The following is a 6,474-nucleotide window of genomic DNA, read 5'->3' as shown; positions in this document are numbered from 1 at the left end:
GCAGTTCCGCTAAAGAAAAGAAAACAACTTTTGGCGGGGCAGGAAGTAAAGTGATGAATCATGCTGTCACCCAACGGTTAACAGCCATACATGAATGGCAAAAAAAAAAAAAAAAAAAAAAATCGAAAGTTTGTTTTACGTGAATTAATTTTTTATTTAATTTTATTAGATATGAAATAAAAATTACACTGCAAGAGATATGTATTTATTTTCCCAGGAATTAGTATCAGGGTGAATTTGCTTTAAACTACAACATACAGTATCTGTCAGCTTTTTTATCGACTTTATATTTTTATTTACGTTCTGTTTTTTTAAACAAACCTTCTTTTGGTTGCTCCTTTTAGGGAAGGGATGGCAAACTCGTTTTATATTGTGAGCTGCATACAGCCCACTTTGACCTTAAGCGAGCAGAACCAGTGAAAATGCCATTCCTGACGGTGTAAAGACATTAAACTAACATTTAACATAACATAAAACTCGATATGAGAAGAGTAACAGTATGTCTTAGTGTTTCTATATGATAAAGAAATGCTGCTGTAGCAAATGAAAGAAACCTGTCAGCACAAACGTTTGGGCTTAAATTGTAGGAAATAAATGTGCAAAATTACTGAAAATTCTGGTAGCTCATTGCCCAGACTGTCCTCTAAATATAAAGCAGAAAGTCTTTTTTTCATTCACATAAAGTTTCTAATTTTTATTTTACTGTGGCCATTGTCATTTAATTGTGTATCTATTATTTTATTAGTGTAGTGTGAGTGGTCTTGAGAGAAGTCTTTATCAGCAGGACTATAAATACAGGTAAAAGTCCAAAATTGCACTTCTTCACATTTTCCATAGCTGCCCAGTGGATTGGACTGGATTTTTCTTTTAAATTTATTGCACATTTGAATGTTTGAATAACTGAGTAATTGTAAAGAGCAGCTACTTCAACATGTTATTTTATCAGAGAAGAAACAAAGTTCTGATTTAATGACGCAGACATACATTTAAATCTTGTTGTACTCTTTTGAATCAGTCATCACCATTTAGTACACCAGCTGACTTTGTTTTATTGAAGTGTCTGAAGTCTTTGTGTAAAATCTCACCTTTGACATCTAAATATTTTTAAATATTTGCGCTACATTTCAGCTTCTACAACTGCAACGTTATGTTGCCCAAAATATATAATCTAAAAAGGCTGATGGGAGGATCATGAATAGGACAATAAATCGTTTTCTTCAAGGTGTAAATAGCAACTACTCAAAATGTAAAGTTCAGCTGTCATAGGAAAAGATAGCAGAAAGTTTTGGCACGTTCGTCTCGTTTGGATAATACATTGATGGAGGCACAGCTCCAGGAGTTGAAGGTGTTCTCCTGACATGCTTGTGCCGAGTTGTTCGAAACATTGATCCATGGATGGATTGGTTTCTGCAAAAAAATAAATGAATTAAGATAAATCATATAAATTAATGAAGGTATTTTAGCAGAAAATGAGCTTTGTTTCAGGTTGACAGGAGCTTTAGGAAATCCAGATAGCTATGCTGTTTGGATTTAAAACACTTCGCTCACCTTATTTCCATATGCAGACTGGGAGGTATATTAAAGCATGTGTTGTTTTTCATGTGTTTAAAAAAAATAATAGAAATGTCAAAGACAAAACTATCTCAGGTGCTCTGAGCTGGTGTCATTTCCTACTCATGTTTGACAGCCCCTGCTCAAATGTGGGATCTGAAATACTTTAAAAGAACCCAATAAAAGCAAATCCGGGCACATTTTGTGCTACTTTGACTTTTGTCGATTGCTCATATAACCTTTGTGACTCATCACATCCATAATAATTCTGGTAATGAATAACAAATTGAAAACTAGAGTGTGAATACCTCACACAATTAACCTAATTTCACATGCTTGTGACAAATGTCGCATACACAAAGTTATTGTTACCTTGCCTTACATCAAAAACACAAGGTTTTTTAATAGCAAGAGAAGTTAACTAGGCCTCTCACACTCACACACACACACACACACACACACACACACACACACACACACACACACAAGCCCTGTGTAACCCTGACACTAAAACCCCATGTTGAGCCTCAAAAATGCCTTCAAATTTGTGAGGACCGGTGTGTGTGTCCTCACAAGTGACTGTTGGTTCTCACAAGTATAGTAGAATGCAGATTTCGGTCCTCACAAAGATAACTCGACAGGAACACACCCACACACACGATGAATGAAGAGTAGATGTTTTGTGCAATTCTCAAATGCAGTGGTATATTTGAATAAAAACACAGGAAAGAGAAAAATAATTCAATACACTAAAACAAAAGTTATGTAAAATTAAAACTCCAAACAGTAAGTTTAATAGAGTGACCTTTAATTTCATTTCCAGGCTTCCACTTTGACTGTGAAAGCATCAAACTGGGTATTTTACTTTACCACCTGTTTCTGTCTGTGATCCGTTTCTCAATCCCATCAGACATCTTTACATATTCAACATCCCGTCATCTTGATGAGGCCTGATGATTTCTTGATTAAAGGAAAACTGAATCATCACAATCACCCACATCACCAATTTTTCTTAATATAGTCTCATGAATGAAACCTTGAACCCACAGCTGCACAGGACAATATGCATTTACACTTAAATGAACACAGTCATCACAGTTAATTTGAGTCAATCACAAAAAGCACCTTCCTGCTGCTGAAATGACTAGTGTGTTAGACATGTCTGAAAATATTCCCAACAAAAGCACCGTTTGCTCCTACCTGGTAAATGAAGAGGTTTATTGGGAAATCATTGAGCTGTTGTCTTTGTAGGAGACACCCAAAGAACTACACATTCAGTAGGAATAAACTTTTGTATCCTCTGGGATCTAAGTTATCATATGTGATAACCCTAACCCTGTCTTTTGGAGGAAAGTCAAACCTTTCTCCAAAGAGTTATTTTTATTATACATGAAAACACCAGACAGGTCAGGGATAAAGGTATTGAGAAATTTAAAGCAGGCTTAGGCTACAAAAAGATTTCCCAAGCCTTGAACATCTCACGGAGCACTGTTCAAGCGATCATTCAGAAATGGAAGGAGTATGGCACAACTGCAAACCTACCAAGACAAGGCCGTCCACTTAAACTCACAGGCCGAACAAGGAGAGCGCTGATCAGAAATGCAGCCAAGAGGCCCATGGTGACTCTGGACGAGCTGCAGAGATCTACAGCTCAGGTGGGGGAATCTGTCCATAGGACAACTATTAGTCGTGCACTGCACAAAGTTGGCCTTTATGGAAGAGTGGCAAGAAGAAAGCCATTGTTAACAGAAAACCATAAGAAGTCCCGTTTGCAGTTTGCCACAAGCCATGTGGGGGACACAGCAAACATGTGGAAGAAAGTGCTCTGGTCAAAAGAGACCAAAATTGAACTTTTTGGCCAAAATGCAAAACGCTATGTGTGGCAGAAAACTAACACTGCACATCACTCTGAACACACCATCCCCACTTTCAAATATGGTGGTGGCAGCATCATGCTCTGGGGGTGCTTCTCTTCAGCAGGGACAGGGAAGCTGGTCAGAGTTGATGGTAAGATGGATGGAGCCTAATTGTCACGGCGAGTGAGGTGAGCCGTGTGGAGGCAATGAAGGAGGATCCAAACGCAGGCAGTCGTGAAGGTGTGAAGGTGGTTTATTGAGCATGAAAGTAAATACAAACGGCAAAGGGAGCTATGACTAACTAGACTGGGAACAAACTAACTACAGAACACGAACCTGAACATGAGCAGAAACACTTGGCGGTTGACAGCAGGGAAACACACAGATGACGCAGGGTGGAATACACAGACGGACCAGCAACTACAATGACGGCAGACATGACTTAAATACACAGAGAATCACAGGGGAATTACACACAGGTGGTGGACACAGCTGGGAATAATCAACAAGACGAGACAAAGGTAAAACTGAACACACTCACATGAGACGCAGACCATCACAATAAAACAGGAACAAGCAACCATCACACTAAGACACAAACTCGACATAGAGAGACAGACAGAAAATGGCACATGGAGCTAGACAAATACTAAGCAGACACAACTGAAGAACAAATCCTAAACACCACAGAAACATGAAACTCAAATAATAAACATCATCATAATCAACACTACAAGAGAACAAGAAAACAATCCCTGATGCAAACTAAAACCAAAACATAATAAAACTCAAACTACTGGGTCCGACGGACCCAGAACCGTGACACTAATAGAGGGCAATCTTGGAAGAAAACCTCTTGGAGTCTGCAAAAGACTTGAGACTGGGGCGGAGGTTCACCTTCCAGCAGGACAACGACCCTGAACATAAAGCCAGGCAACAATGGGATGGTTTAAAACAAAACATATCCATGTGTTAGAATGGCCCAGTCAAAGTCCAGATCTAAATCCAATCCAGAATCTGTGGCAAGATCTGAAAACTGCTGTTCACAAACGCTGTCCATCTAATCTGACTGAGCTGGAGCTGTTTTGCAAAGAGGAATGGGCAAGGATTTCAGTCTCTAGACGTGCAAAAGCTGGTAGAGACATCCCCTAAAAGACTGGCAGCTGTAACTGCAGCAAAAGGTGGTTCTACAAAGTATTGACTCAGGGGGCTGAATAATTACACACACCCCACTTTTCAGTTATTTATTTGTAAAAAATGTTTGGAATCATGTATGATTTTCGTTCCACTTCTCACGTGTACACCACTTTGTATTGGTCTTTCACGTGGAATTCCAATAAAATTGGATATGTGTATGTATATATATATATATATATATATACATACACACACACACATATACAGTGGGGCAAAAAAGTATTTAGTCAGCCACCGATTGTGCAAGTTCCCCCGCCTAAAATGATGACAGAGGTCAGTAATTTGCACCAGAGGTACACTTCAACTGTGAGAGACAGAATGTGAAAAAAAAATCCATGAATCCACATGGTAGGATTTGTAAAGAATTTATTCGTAAATCAGGGTGGAAAATAAGTATTTGGTCAATAACAAAAATACAACTCAATACTTTGTAACATAACCTTTGTTGGCAATAACAGAGGTCAAACGTTTACTATAGGTCTTTACCAGGTTTGCACACACAGTAGCTGGTATTTTGGCCCATTCCTCCATGCAGATCTTCTCGAGAGCAGTGATGTTTTGGGGCTGTCGCCGAGCAACACGGTCTTTCAACTCCCGCCACAGATTTTCTATGGGGTTGAGGTCTGGAGACTGGCTAGGCCACTCCAGGACTTTCAAATGCTTCTTACGGAGCCACTCCTTTGTTGCCCGGGCGGTGTGTTTTGGATCATTGTCATGTTGGAAGACCCAGCCTCGTTTCATCTTCAAAGTTCTCACTGATGGAAGGAGGTTTTGGCTCAAAATCTCACGATACATGGCCCCATTCATTCTGTCCTTAACACGGATCAGTCGTCCTGTCCCCTTGGCAGAAAAACAGCCCCATAGCATGATGTTTCCCCCCCCATGCTTCACAGTAGGTATGGTGTTCTTGGGATGCAACTCAGTATTCTTCTTCCTCCAAACACGACGAGTTGAGTTTATACCAAAAAGTTCTACTTTGGTTTCATCTGACCACATGACATTCTCCCAATCCTCTGCTGTATCATCCATGTGCTCTCTGGCAAACTTCAGACGGGCCTGGACATGCACTGGCTTCAGCAGCGGAACACGTCTGGCACTGCGGGATTTGATTCCCTGCCGTTGTAGTGTGTTACTGATGGTGACCTTTGTTACTTTGGTCCCAGCTCTCTGCAGGTCATTCACCAGGTCCCCCCGTGTGGTTCTGGGATCTTTGCTCACTGTTCTCATGATCATTTTGACCCCACGGGATGAGATCTTGCGTGGAGCCCCAGATCGAGGGAGATTATCAGTGGTCTTGTATGTCTTCCATTTTCTGATGATTGCTCCCACAGTTGATTTTTTCACACCAAGCTGCTTGCCTATTGTAGATTCACTCTTCCCAGTCTGGTGCAGGTCTACAATACTTTTCCTGGTGTCCTTCGAAAGCTCTTTGGTCTTGGCCATGGCGGAGTTTGGAGTCTGACTGTTTGAGGCTGTGGACAGGTGTCTTTTATACAGATGATGAGTTCAAACAGGTGCCATTCATACAGGTAACGAGTGGGGGACAGAAAAGCTTCTTACAGAAGACGTTACAGGTCTGTGAGAGCCAGAGATTTTCCTTGTTTGAGGTGACCAAATACTTATTTTCCACCCTAATTTACGAATAAATTCTTTACAAATCCTACCATGGATTTTTTTTTCACATTCTGTCTCTCACAGTTGAAGTGTACCTCTGGTGCAAATTACTGACCTCTGTCATCATTTTAGGTGGGGGAACTTGCACAATCAGTGGCTGACTAAATACTTTTTTGCCCCACTGTATATACACACACACACATATATATACACACACACACATATATATACACATACACACACGCATACAGAAATA

This window comes from Astatotilapia calliptera, chromosome 1 (assembly GCF_964374335.1).
Source record: "Astatotilapia calliptera chromosome 1, fAstCal68.1, whole genome shotgun sequence".
In the NCBI taxonomy this organism is placed as follows: domain Eukaryota; kingdom Metazoa; phylum Chordata; class Actinopteri; order Cichliformes; family Cichlidae; genus Astatotilapia; species Astatotilapia calliptera.
Note: the sequence above shows the minus strand (reverse complement) of the source record.